Raw genomic sequence first — 13,867 nt, forward strand, 5'->3', positions numbered from 1 at the left:
CGACTTGGTTTAGGTCCTTTTCCATAACAGACAAGTTCCTCCTCAGCGGGGACGGGGTCGTCATATCACGGCCGCTACGTGCGTCTCGCTCTTTTTTTTCTCTCCTCCCGTCAGCTCCAAACACACTCGTCCAACTCGATCACGATCATTACAGCGTGGTTTTTCTTTTTACAGTCTATGGGTTTTCCACACAGTAGGCTAATTGTAGTGAAACAGTCACCTGTTAATGTACGGCGTAACCACACCACGAGCTAACGTCCTGTTTAGTTACAGTCTCCTCTCCTGCAGCGTCACGTCCTCACTACAGCTGATCAGTGTAAACAAACTCACGTGTGGGGGGGTGTATCGGCCGATTAATCGGCTATCAGCTTTTTCCTGCTCCAAACTATCGTTATTATATCGGAATTTAAAAATCCACTATCGGTCGACCTCTAATTCCAATGTACTGTGCCAAATCGTTACTGTATTTTTGAGGAAGAGGTTTTTGGTCTGTTTGATTAATTTATTTTTGTTGGCTAAATATATATACAATTTCAAAGGAATATTAACTGAGTGAGATTCTATTGAAACCCAACCTGGGGGATGGTCCTTCGCAAAGTAAAACATTCCTGCTCTAATTTGAGCTGCCCAGTAATACCACATAAGATTAGGTAATTGTAATCCACCTCTATCGTATGGTAGATATAACAATGTGAGCCTGAGCCTGGGACGTCTGTTGTTGCAAATTATTTAGCCTTTATTTAACCAGGTAAAAAGACCTGTTGAGATCGAGATCTCATTTTCAAGGGCGACCTGGCCAAGAGGGCAGCAGCACACGTCGTCAACATTACCATAAAATACAAAATACATTACAATATTACATTATAATAAATAGGGGCATAGTACAATAGAGGTTAAAACAAAAGTGCAAGGAGCAAGGGGGTCATGGTGACACGGTTGGCCACCAAATGAAGGAGAAGAGCTTCTCAAGTGACTGGAAAAAGAAAGTGGGGGAGCAAGTGGAATAGATTGGAAAAGATACAAATACTTAGGTAACATTTTAGGACATTTTCAAAACATTGATACGCCCGATCATAGACATAGGTAATCTTGTCCACCTGCTTATGAGCACTGTAACTCTATCTGTTAAAGGGATAGTTCAACATTTTGGCAAATTGGCCCATTGCCATAATCGTTATAGTCATAGCAGTAGGTTCGTTACCTTTAATTGTCGGTGTAAGCTGTTTTTAGGAGGAGCGGAGCAGCAGGCTGCTCAGGGCTATGCTATGGAGGCTAAGGGAATTTCTTGGTTTTCCTCATCAAACTCATCAAATACACAACCCAACAACTCCAAAAGGCTGTCGTGGACAAGTTGTGAGCTGCACAATCACCACGCTATGAGATAATAATGGAACGTTACGAGACGGAGCTGTTTTAGAGGTAAATTCATGCAAAACCGCTGATGCGCGTTGCGTTCAGGGACACTTTTTCAGCAAGCAGACTCTGTATTTACCCTGTATTTACCTCGAAAACGGCTCTGTTTCGTAACGTTCCATTATTATCTCATAGCGTGGTGATTGTGCAGGTCACAACTTGTCCACGAAAGCGTTTTGGAGTTGTTGGGTTGTGTATTTGATGAGTTTGATGAGGGAAACCAAGAAATTCCTTTAGCCTCTGTAGCGTAGCTCTGAGCAGCCTGCCGCTCCGCTCCCTGTTCTAAAAATAGCTTACACCGACAAATAAAGGTAACGAACCTACTGTTATGATTATAGCGATTATGGCAATGGGCCAATTTGCCAAAATGTTGAACTATCCCTTTAAGGGATTGTAATTCATTGGGACAATTTTGTCAATGGTAGGAGTGATTTTCACACCCAAATACACAAAACCTTTCAATGAGACCAAAAAAGGAGTATGAATTGGAGGGTTGAGTCTCTCATTTTCATTCATAAATAATATTACTGATTTAGTGCTATTTATTTTGTAACCTGCAAAGACCCCAAAAGTGTCTGTGAGAGAAAGTAAAGTAGGCATAGTCTGTTTCAAGTTAGAACAGAATAGAATTACATCACAACTACAGCCTGTGGAGCGGCATAAAGAAGTCGAATCCAGCCAAGAAATTTCCCTCCTATACCAAACCTTTGCAGAGTCTCAAATAAATACAGCCACTCCACCCTGTCAAAGGCCTTCTTGGCATCCAATGACAGAATGGCAGTGTCCGTACAGCCAGCTTTATTAGACACTATATTAAGTACTCTACGGATATTGTGAAAGCCCTGCCTTCCCTGCACAAAGCCATTCTGGTCAGAGTGAACTATTTCTGGCAAACTCAGTTCAAGCCGTCTAGCCAGTACTTTACATAGAATTTTGAGATCATTATTAAGCAGTGAAATTGGTCTGTAAGATCCACATAAAGTGGGTGTCTTACCTGGCTTCAACAACAAAGTAATTACTGCTGTATTAAGAGAAGGAGGAAGGGATCCACTATCTAAAGACTCACGATACATCTCAAGCAGAGGTGGTATTAGTTTAGTTCTAAAGGTTTTATATATCTTGATGGGAATCCCGTCCGGTCCAGGGGTTTTCCCCCCCTTCATGCTACTTATAGCCGCAGACAATTCTTCGGTCTCTAGGTCAAGTTCTAGAGCAGCCTGAGAGTCTTCCTTTAGAGGGACAAAGTCTAATAAATCGAGAAATTCCTTTTGTTTTTGAAAAGCTGAGGTCGAATAATCTGAACGGTATAAATTTTCATAGAAGCCTTAAAAAGTCTTATTAATTTCTTTAGGGTCACTAGTTACCAAGCCTTCATCTGTTTGTATTGTATTTATTGCTCTTTCAGTTTCCATCTGTTTAATACGCCAAGCTAGGACCTTACTAGCTTTCTCACCCTGTTCGTAATAGGATTGCTTCAGTTTCAACAAGTTTTTAGCTGCCTTATTTGTAGATAAAACATTGTATTTAGCTCTTAGCTCATTAAGTTCCACAAATAAGTGTTGAGAAGGATTTGCAAAGTAGTTTGTTTCAGTATCCTTTATCTTTTTTTTCCAGTTGTTCCATCTCCAATCTAAACTGCTTGTGTTTAAAGCTTGTAAAGCTGATCATCTGGCCCCTCAAAAAGGCCTTAAAAGTAGCCTCGTAAACCAGCCTCTCGCGGAAATGCATTTCATCTCATTTCTCGAGATAGTCTGGCCTCACCCCCGTTGTAAGCGTTTGGGGTGGGCGGGAGCTGCGCGGGAGTAGTAGCGTTGACAGACAACCCCATTCAGCCAATCAGCAAGTTGGTGTAGTGACAGGGCTTTGCACCAGTCGGCCCCTGATTGGCCAACGTGCTGTGTCAATCACAGCAGCGACGCTGATTGGCCTGGCCTTCTGAGGGTTTCAGGCCAAACCCAAGATACCAAGGAGGCAGAAACCAAGTAATAATCAATTCTGGAGAATGTCTGTGATTTTCTAAACTTGTTCTTTCTGAAGCTTCTTCAGCTCTGAACAGATGATGAGACACTGAACGCTGTCAACAAGGAGTTTTGTCCTCAACTCACTGCTTTTATTCTTTATTCAGACTGGAGAAGTGCAGTTTGTCAGAGACCAGCTGTTCTTCTCTGGTCTCAGCTCTGAAGTCCAACCCCTCCCACCTGAGACACCTGGACCTGAGCTACAACAAAAACCTGCAGGATTCAGGAGTGAAGGATCTGAGTGGTTTTCTGGAGAGTCCAGACTGTAGATTGGAGACTCTGAGGTCAGTTCACTGACTGTTACTGTTGTAGATCTTAGATCTTTGATCCACAACTGAACCTGATTGATCTTCACTCACAACTTGAATCACTGACTTTGATTGAATTGATTAATGACATTTGAAATAGTGGTTGTTGAATATTTGCAGTTGTTGTTGTGTGAGAATGATTCTTCAGTTTCAGCTCATTTCACTCAGTGGTCATGAATAATGTCTGTTCACTTCAGTTCAACCTTCACACACACTCGTATTTCTCTCAGTCAGACGACTCATGTTTTCTAGAAACTCTGGAGAAAATGTCCAGTATCAGCTCATCAACTCAATTCATCTCTATCACAACAATGTGCACAAGATCCTCACAACTCATGTTTGGACAAAGACACTGAAATTGATTTTACACATTCATAGTGTTGTAAAATGAATTAATGCATAATAATCATGATAATCGTAATACCGTGATTATTTCTCTGACAATAATCATACCAAGAAAATCTGTAATCGTGACATCCCTATCAATTAATTAATCTTCTTTTTTTATTCTTTATTCAGATTGCAGCGCTGCTGGTTGTCAGAGATCAGCTGTTCTTCTCTGGTCTCAGCTCTGAAGTCCAACCCCTCCCACCTGAGAGAACTGGACCTGAGCTACAACAAGCTGCAGGATTCAGACGTGAAGGATCTGGATGATCTTGTGAAGAGTCCAGACTGTAGACTGGAGACTCTGAGGTCAGTAGGGGGGCGGAGTCAGTCTGTGCTGCTTTCAGCACTGTTGTATTAAAGTCAGTGTGAGACAATAACAATCAGCCAATCAGAGCAGAGAGACAACAGTCAGCCAATCAGAGCAGAGAGAGACTATCACTGATCCATCACCTCTGTCCTCTGCTTCTCTTCTCAGCTAGGAACTCCTTCCCTCCTTCAGCCCTGAAGCTCCTGAACTGATCTGAGAGCAGCTCCACTGTCTCTCTCAGAGTCCAGTCCACCATCCTCCCTGTGTGTTCTGGACCTGACAGAGATCATCACTGTCTCTGGACTCATCTGATCCTCTACACACTCTCTGCTCCTCCTTCTCCTCCTCCTCCTCCTCCTCCTCCTCTTCCTCTAGTTTTCTTCTTCATTCATTCTGATTAACCAGCTCTATCTTGTGGTGTGGTGAAAAACTAATTTCCACATTATTCAGTGTTTTTTTTTAACATGATGTTAAAAAGAATGTTATTGTCTCTTTATCATATATTGTTCTAATGTGAGTCTAAAAGTCAGGTCTGGTCTCCATCTGTAAAAAGTTACTATAATGTTCAACGCTGGCTGACGGCAAATTGTAATAAATAAAATAAAAAACGGTTGTTTTGATTTCATCAGTCTGGTTTTGTTGTTTACTCAATTCCTTACAGAAAAACCACATGAACTTGATATGTGAAAAATTTTGCACATGTGGTTTTGGCAATTTTATGTGAATTCCCATGTGAACCCATTTTCCACATGTGGTAACATGTTTGACACTGCTCTAAATGGTAACACATGATCACATGTAGAGCACATTGTGTAAAAAAAAAAATTGAAATCATTCAGATAAAATTGGTGTACATGCAAACATGCACCGAGAAGTTTATTTTAGGGCCGGGACTTTAACGCGTTAATTACGATTAAGTAATTACACAAAAATTAACGCGTTAAAAAAATTAACGCATTTTAATCGCACTTATTAAAAAAAAAATTGAATTTTTTTTTTTTTTTCACGTGTGTCTACGTGCGGTGCGCCCGCACGCGAGAGAGGCGGCAGTTTGAGAGGCTGACTGGCAGAGATGAGAGCTGGTGAAACGCTAGCATGGTTATTTAAAACACCATCTCTGATCTCTGCCTGCACATAGATACACAGACACAGGCGCACGCTAAATGCGCTATATAGCGCTAATTGCTCAGCTGCTGCGCTATATCTATGACCTGTCACTGTCACAGGTGCATCTCATCTCATTATGATAGGACTTCACCCTCAGAGCTCTGTCTTCAGACTGTCCTGACCTGTCCCTGAACATCACACAGGGACAACATGGAGCTACCTGTGTGATTGGTTACTGAGTTTTATTAATGTTTACATCAGGCTGAGTTCAACAAATCAGTTTATGCTACTGTGATTTAAGTAGCCTAGTTAAATACTACAGTAATCATCATAGTGTATTGGCAGGAAAGACCATTTAATCTGTATGTATCAAATATCGATTAATGAATTAATCGATAATTTGCATCCCTAGTCTGTTGATCTTGGTTAAGTACCACCTTGAATGCTTAAAGCAGATATCATCGGCACGGCCGTTTCGGCTAATGCTGTGTTCAAGGCAGGCTTTTGAAACCGTAAGTTACAGCTTCAAGTCACAACTACGACTTGGTAGCGTTCCAGGTAACCCGTAGCTCGTGTTTTTACCGTCCTGTTGTCTGTGAAAGTTCCCTATAACGGCCACTCGTAACTTCCGACCCGTGAACTCGTACCAGATCGAACTGGTATGACTTCACAGGAAGGAAAAACACAAAGTACGAGTTTCCTTGAACGCACCATGAGTTAGCAGCCCCCGCCCTTGTCAGGCATCAATTGGTCCTCGTGCTACGTCACCACATTCACGCGCATCCCTTGGCTGCACACACAGCCCTTCATGCCGTTCTCTCTCCTCATTGGATAACACTTGTATCCCACAAGGAAAATTTTCTCCTCGGGTTACAGCAGAGCAGAGTGACGGAGAGACTCGTGTTTAGGCTGAAATACTTCATGTAAGTGATTGCTGACGGAAAATAGGACTATTTAGGACTTATATTAACAAAAACATTCCACTGATATCTGCTTTAAGCTTATGTATTCAGTCATTCAATGGTATACTAAAATCCATGTGAAAAAAAAATGCTTCTCACTGTTCTCAGGTCAAATATTTATATGCGATTAAAATGTGATTAACTGCGATTGATTAAAGCAGATATCAGTGGAATGTTTTTGTCAATATAAGTCCTAAATAGTCCTATTTTCCGTCAGCAATCACTTACATGAAGTATTTCAGCCTAAACACGAGTCTCTCCGTCACTCTGCTCTGCTGTAACCCGAGGAGAAAATTTTCCTTGTGGGATACAAGTGTTATCCAATGAGGGGAGAGAACGGCATGAAGGGCTGTGTGTGCAGCCAAGGGATGCGCGTGAATGTGGTGACGCAGCACGAGGACCAATTGATGCCTGACAAGGGCGGGGGCTGCTAACTCATGGTGCGTTCAAGGAAACTCGTACTTTGTGTTTTTCCTTCCTGTGAAGTCATACCAGTTCGATCTGGTACGAGTTCACGGGTCGGAAGTTACGAGTGGCCGTTATAGGGAACTTTCACAGACAACAGGACGGTAAAAACACGAGCTACGGGTTACCTGGAACGCTACCAAGTCGTAGTTGTGACTTGAAGCTGTAACTTACGGTTTCAAAAGCCTGCCTTGAACACAGCATTAGCCGAAACGGCCGTGCCGCTGTTATCTGCTTTAATTACAAAGCCTCTAATTAATTTGATTAATTTTTTTAATCGAGTCCCGGCCCTAGTTTATTTACTTCAAGCAAGCCGACATGTTTGTAAAACTAGATATAATTCAAAGTCTCCCGGAGTCTCGCGCGAGACCCAAGTTGCCGTGCTCGGTGTGTTCAGGTGCAGTGGGTGTAGGAGCCATTCTGGACTTTTATTTTGGTATATTTTTGTGTCTTATTTTGTAACTTCCGCCCACACAGGAAGTGAGGTGGGGCATATGTCACGGGGGGCTTATTTAAACCGAGCTAACGATCGGCAGGTGTTGCTGATTGGAAGCAAACAATTCTTTGACCGTGACATGCTGTGCTGTGACATGAAGACCTGTTCCACTGGTTTGTACAAATAAATCCCTGTTCTATGGTAATCTTTGTTGTGGCAGTTGGGTGTACTAGCACCATGCACGCATCAACTATAAGCTAACTACATCAGCAACAGTGAGTGACTCTCTTTTATGGACCATGGAAAAGAAGTCACTACATTAAGTCAAAGAATTTGCTTCATTTGTGGACTGAGAAAAGCATGGCCGTTCATGCCGAGTGGAGTGGGTTTGAGCCACGCCACCTTGCTGCCGTCTCCGGGGCCATTGGGGCTGTTGCCACAGCGGAGCTGTCCGAACTGCTGGCCCTCACCAAAGCCATAGGGGCTGCGGTGGGGCGAGGGGAGCGGCTGCCGAGCTGTGGGTCGCCGACGGCGCGGAGCGCTTGGTGTGGAGGAGCTGCGGAGCAGAGCTGCGGGTCATCACCGGTGCGGATCGGAGCCATAGGGGCTGCGGGTCGTCATCGGGGTGGAGCGGCTGGAGCTACGCGGCGGAAACAGCGGCTGCGGCACGGAGCGATTGGCGCTGTGGGTCGACAACGGAGCAGCGGCGGCGGAGCGGCTGGAGCTGCGGGCACCGTGACCATTGGGGTCGCGGGTCGTCATTGGAGCTGCCAGCTGTTACCGTGGCTATTGGGGCTGCGGTCAGCGGAGCTGCCGGCCGTCACCGTGACCATTGGGGCCGCGGGTCGTGGCTATTGGGGCCATGGGTCGTCAGCGGAGCTGCCCGCCATTGCCGTGGCTATTGGGGCTACGGGTTGTTGTCGGAGCCGTGGGGGCTACCTGCCAGCCATCACCGTGGCCATTGGAGCTGTGGGAGGCCGACTGCCACTACAAGTACTATATGAAACATGAACTTGATTGTTTTTGATTTGTGTAAATGATGGCTCCTCATATGTATATTTTGTAAATTGTTTTGTCTACCGCCAGAAAGCAATTTAGGGGCCGGTGTAGGAGCCATTCTGGGCTTTTATTTTGGTATATTTTTGTGTCTTATTTTGTAACTTCCGCCCACACAGGAAGTGAGGTGGGGCATATGTCACGGGGGGCTTATTTAAACCGAGCTAACGATCGGCAGGTGTTGCTGATTGGAAGCAAACAATTCTTTGACCGTGACATGCTGTGCTGTGACATGAAGACCTGTTCCACTGGTTTGTACAAATAAATCCCTGTTCTATGGTAATCTTTGTTGTGGCAGTTGGGTGTACTAGCACCATGCACGCGTCAACTATAAGCTAACTACATCAGCAACAGTGAGTGACTCTCTTTTATGGTCCGAGGAAAAGAAGTCACTACAGTGGGAGATTCTGTTTGTGTCATAAACACAGGAATATCAACTCTTGACTTGCTTGAAGTGTACATTTTTTTCCACAGACAGCATCAGGTGGCTACACAAACATGCACAGAGAAGTTCTTTTTACTTGAAGCAAGTCAAGAGTTGATATTCCTGTGTTTATGACACAAACGGGAGCTTTCCCACTGCACCTGAACACACCGAGCACGGCAACTTGGGTCTCGTGCGAGACTCCGGAGACTTTGAATTAGATCTAGTTTTACAAACATGTCGGCTTGCTTGAAGTAAACAAACTTCTCGGTGCATGTTTGAGTCGCCATCTCACGCTGTCTGTGGAAAAAAGGGATGTAAACAGTCGACAGCGGAACTTGCATCTGCTCCTATTCATCGCTGCCGGGGCGATGCGGGGACTGACGCAACTACGGCAAAACAGGAGCGATTAAACAGAAAATCTTCAGATTCCTTCTTTTAGACCAGGGGTGTCAAAGTTACACCGGCCAGCAGAGCCGCCGACTCTCACGTATTGAGTACTACAACACAACAACAGCGGCTCGTTGCGTAGTGTAAGGACAGCACCGACATTCACCGCTAAAGTCCTGCTCTTGGCCTGCTCTTGGCCCAGCTCGGCTCGAGTTCTCACTGGGCCTGAAAGTTAAAACCCAACACGGTCCGACCTGCTGATGAAGCCCCGACGCGACCGGTGTTGTGGCCCAACTGGTTTCTGATTTAACTGGTTACCGTACTGAACAGCTGCATCTGTTTTGCGCTTCCGTCAGCAGATTCGTCACAAATTCACAAACATACACAACATATTACCAGCGAGTTTCAGGCCGCAGTTCACATCTACCGCGGCGAATATGCTGCTGTGAGTGAGCACTAACAGTTACGTACCAGCCACATGAAAAAAAAATAAAGTGGAGAAAAAATAATCTTCACATATTAGCGTGGAGCGGGACTCGATCCCGCTTCAGCAAAAGCAGTTACACCTCCAATCACCTGTCTACCTCTGTGAGCCACTCAAGCTCACAGGTAACTGCAGTTCCCCTGCATATTTGTCAATTACGTCACTACAGGTAACGTTTTGACTCGAGCTGACCTGCAACAACTGGTTACCATCGGTTTGCCTTTGAAATACACGGACATATGCCTCGGTGTTTATTGTTCTTTTTCCTCCAGTCTATGAACATATTCAGCGCTACACTACACTCCGCACAACACTACACACTATGACAAAGCCTGTCGTGTTGAGAAAGTGATGAAGTAACTCGGAAATACTGTCAAAATACGCTAAACAATATGTAAACAAAAGCGAAACACTTGAGCCACTGCATGTGTAGCTACATGGGTGAAAAGTAGACTTGCATTTAATCACATTACTGTATTGCGAATGTTTTGTGTACTTACATTTCTTTACACTTCTTTACAGATCTTATAAAACGCACAACGTATTTATTGGCATGCATTAAAAGAAATGTTCACTTCAAGTCGCCGTGGTTCGAGGAAGAGGTGAAGTTACCTCCACCTGTTTCTGCCTGGAGAGTATGATGCGTTCAAGGGAACAGGGCAGCGTCGGACGTGGGTCGATTGTTTGAAATGTATTTATAGAATGGTCTGATGCTTTAGATTTCGTGTGTCGACATATTTTATCATTGCCCTTTGTATGGGTATACATTTTAATTAAAACTAGTTTGACATTCACAGAAAAAACTGACATATCTATGACAGAAAAGCATTCTGGACTAATGTTCAAATAGAGATTGATAATTTTCTTGCCATTTAGATCGCCATGGACCCAAAACTGTTTAGTTTGTCAGTTTTTTCTGTGAATGTCAAACTAGTTTTAATTAAAATGTATACCCATACAAAGGGCAATGATAAAATATGTCGACACACGAAATCTAAAGCATCAGACCATTCAATAAATACATTTCAAACAATCGACTCACGTCCGACGCTGCCCTGTTCCCTTGAACGCATCATACCCACAAGGCAGAAACAGGTTAACTTCATCTCTTCCTCGAACCATGGCGACTTGAAGTGAACATTTCTCTTCAATGCACGCCAATAAATACGTTTTGCGTTTCATAAGATCTGTAGAGAAGTGTAAAGAAATGTAAGTACACAAAACATTTGCAATACAGTAATGTGATTAAATGCAAGTCTACTTTTCACCCATGTAGCTACACGCAGTGGCTCAAGTGTTTCGCTTTTGTTTACATATTGTTTAGCGTATTTTGACAGTATTTCCGAGTTAGTTCATCACTTTCTCAACACGACAGGCTTTGTCATAGTGTGTAGTGTTGTGCGGAGTGTAGTGTAGCGCTGAATATGTTCATAGACTGGAGGAAAAAGAACAATAAACACCGATGCATATGTCCGTGTATTTCAAAGGCAAACCGATGGTAACCAGTTGTTTCAGATCAGCTCGAGTCAAAGCGTTACCTGTAGTGACGTAATTGAGTGATATTCAGTGAAACGGCTGTCACCTGTGAGCTTGAGTGGCTCACAGAGCTAGATAGGTGGTTAGTGGTGTAATTGTTTTTCCTGAAGCGGGATCGAGTCCCGCTCCATGCTAATATGTGAAGATTATTTCTTCTTCACTTTCTTTTTTTTTTTCATGTGGCTGGTACGTAACTGTTAGTGCTCACTCACAGCAGCATATTCGCCGCAGTAGATGTGAATTGTGGCTTGAAACTCGCTGGTAATATTTGTGTATGTTTGTGAATTTGTGACGAATCTGCTGACGGGAGCGCAAAACAGCTGCAGCTGTTCAGTACGGTAACCAGTTAAATCAGAAACCAGTTGGGCCACAACACCGGACTCATTAGCGCAAATTCTCGATCTGAACCGGCGTGTCCGGTCGGGTTGGTGGGGCAGAACCGGCCCGGTGATAAGCCAGATATAACCTGTAGTTACGTATCCATGCACAGCTGGGAGCTCAAAGCAACAGAGGAGGGGAACAGAGGGAGAGGGACAGCGCAGCTACAGGTGTGTGTGTGTGTGTGTGTGAGAGAGAGAGAGAGAGAGAGAGAGAGAGAGAGAGAGAGAGAGAGAGAGAGAGAGAGAGAGAGAGAGAGAGAGAGAGAGAGAGAGAGAGAGAGAGAGAGAGAGAGAGAGAGAGAGAGAGATGTATTTTTCCTATAGCTACAATTTAATATCAGCCCAATACCTACAATTGTCTGTGTCATTTGCCACATGTGGTTTTGACCTAGAACTGACAGCCTTTTTAAGGGTTTTCCTCTGACAAAAATATTAAGCCACTACTGGCTGCTAATAGGTGGAAACTCATAATTACATCATGGAAATAGTATAAATAGGCTATAGGCCTACAGTATATCCTATATTGCCATTCAGTTAAAAAAAATATCACAATTTTACTTTTGGTTCATATTGCCCAGCCCTAAATTTCAGAATGTTAACAATTTTTTGTAAAAAGGATGGCTCATTAACTGTACACATCTTAATAATGTACTTTGCACAAAGTACAAAGGGAAAAATGCGGAGTTCTATTTACAGGTTAATATGCAAATGCGATCATTTTACTGTTCCGGCCCCCTTGAGATTAGGCCGTATGCGGCCCCTGAACTAAAATGACTTTGACACCCCTGTTTTAGACCTAAAATGTTAGGAAAATACACCCCCGAGTTGAATTTGCCCGGAATTGTCCTTTTATTAGATCTTCTTATCTATAAGCATGACCGGAGAGTAGACTGTAGAATGCATGAGCATTTAATAGCACTTTGTGATACAGTACAGGGAACACGGGCTCACTCTCTGAGGACTGCCCAACAACAACAACAACAGCAGCAGGACCAAACTAAGCAGTAACCCCCCTGACCTGTGCCTGGAGCTCCCCCTAGTGGGCCACCCCCAAACCCTCTTATAAAGCTCAACTAAATACATAACACTCCTTTCCCCTAGTTAGTGTTCATAATCGTCCCACCCTTTGGGACGAACTCTGGGCCTGCAGGGCTGACGGCGAACAGGCACTGAAGAGGAGCTTGTGGGGCTGCTTGAAGAATGCCCCACTTCCACTGGAGCCCTTGTCTCTCTCCCCCCCGACTGTGACTCTACCCCCTCTTGGGCTCCTTCTCGGGGCAGAGACTCAATAACAGGCGGGGGCTGGGGAGAATCCCCCTCAGTTACTTCTGGCTCGCGCCCTCTCAACTGGTCCACATGGCGCCGATGTACCTGGCCATCAGGGGCTCTCACACTGTATGACACTGGCCCCGTGGCCCTCTCCACCACCGCAGGCATCCATCTTGCCCCTGTGTAACTGCGGGCAAACAGTCCCTAGGTTGAAACAGCCTCGGCCCTCGTTGTTGGCTACAGGCCTGCTCCTCTTGCTTTGTGCGGACCTCATCCTGCGAGTCCGGGTGCAGGCGATCCAGTGCGGTCATCAGCCGACGACCCATCAGCATTTCTGCGGGGCTCTTCCCGGTCGTTGAGTTTGGTGTGATGTGTTGGGCCAGCAGGAAACGGGCCAACCGAGTCTGCCAGTCCCCGACGGCTATCCTCCGCAGAGCATCCTTTGTAGTTTGCACCATCCTCTCAGCTTGACCATTAGAGGAGGGATGATACGGTGCCGTTGTCACGTGCCTGATTCCATTTCTCTGGGTGAAAACCTTGAACTCGATAGACGTGAAAGCTGTGCCGTTGTCCGACACCAGGACAACAGGGATACCATGAGTAGCAAACAGCAGCCGCAGCATGTTGATGACAGCACCAGAAGACATAGATGGCATGACAGACACCTCCAGCCATTTCGAGTGGGCATCCACCATGATCAGAAATGTCTTCCCCTGAAACGGTCCTGCAAAATCGATGTGGATTCTCGACCACTTCTTGGTGGTCCACTCCCACTGGTGCAGCGGAGCCTTGGGTGGGTTATGACGGGTGAGCTGGCAGGCCTCACAGGCTCTCACGACCCTCTCCACCTCTTTATCCATGCCAGGCCACCAGACATAGCTCCTCGCCAGGGCCTTCATATGGACGATCCCTGGGTGAGCATCAT

At 44.9% G+C, this 13,867-nt stretch overlaps 1 protein-coding gene across 1 annotated transcript in view; it reads left to right on the forward strand.

Moving 5' to 3' along the window:
• Positions 1–13,867, forward strand: part of LOC146982330 (uncharacterized) — a 420,172-nt gene that overhangs the window by 13,879 nt on the left and 392,426 nt on the right. The window lies entirely within an intron of this gene.

The sequence above is a fragment of the Trachurus japonicus genome, chromosome 8 (genome assembly GCF_045865225.1).
Source record: "Trachurus japonicus isolate A0001 chromosome 8, Traja_1.0".
NCBI lineage: Eukaryota > Metazoa > Chordata > Actinopteri > Carangiformes > Carangidae > Trachurus > Trachurus japonicus.